Below are 727 nucleotides of genomic sequence, written 5' to 3' on the forward strand. Positions count from 1 at the left end.
AAGTTCTGAGTTCTGTTCCCCATGCGTCCTGAGAAAGACAAACAATGAGCAGACAGTGAGCAGACACTGAGCAAAAACAATGGGCAAACAAACATGAGAACCATCACAGGGGGGCAAAAAATATTTAAAACACATACCCTTTGATGTACCAGTTCCACTTTCATGTATGCATAGCACAGAAATTCATTTATGTTAAAGAGGAATTTATATGACAAAAGAGTTCAATAATTATATTGTGAACCATTTTTTAAATGCTAGAAGATATACAATTTATACTTTTATTTTTTTATTCACAGAAGGCTACAGAGATAAGAACAAAAGCACTGCACTATCAAGAGAATAGGACTTCCCGTTCCACTCTACATCCGCTATATCAGGTCACATCAGAGAGGCTGAACGAATACAAGAAAATCAAGTGCTCGCTTCGGCAGCACATATGCTAAAATTGGAACGATACAGAGAAGATTAGCATGGCCCCTGTGCAAGGATGACAGGCAAATTCGTGAAGCGTTCCATATTTTTTCAGAGATGTATTCAACAAATGCAATGAATGTCTCATGATGATTGAGGACGTTGGTGTTATGGGGGGATGAGTGGCATTAGGGGGGTGGGGGATATATGGGGACCTCATATTTTTTTAATGTAACATTAAAAAATAAATAAAAACAAAAAGAAAATCAAGACTTGAAGCACACCAGGAATACTGTCCCCAAATTCATGCAAAGCT

The 727-nt window shown here is 37.8% G+C and overlaps 1 non-coding gene across 1 annotated transcript; it reads left to right on the forward strand.

Moving 5' to 3' along the window:
- The first annotated feature begins 415 nt into the window (after positions 1 to 415).
- Positions 416 to 522, forward strand: LOC111760792 (U6 spliceosomal RNA). Its single transcript, XR_002794389.1, has one exon. It is a non-coding gene; the product is annotated as a U6 spliceosomal RNA (small nuclear RNA).
- The last annotated feature ends 205 nt before the right edge of the window (positions 523 to 727 follow it).

The sequence above is a fragment of the Dasypus novemcinctus genome, chromosome X (genome assembly GCF_030445035.2).
Source record: "Dasypus novemcinctus isolate mDasNov1 chromosome X, mDasNov1.1.hap2, whole genome shotgun sequence".
NCBI classification, from domain to species: domain Eukaryota; kingdom Metazoa; phylum Chordata; class Mammalia; order Cingulata; family Dasypodidae; genus Dasypus; species Dasypus novemcinctus.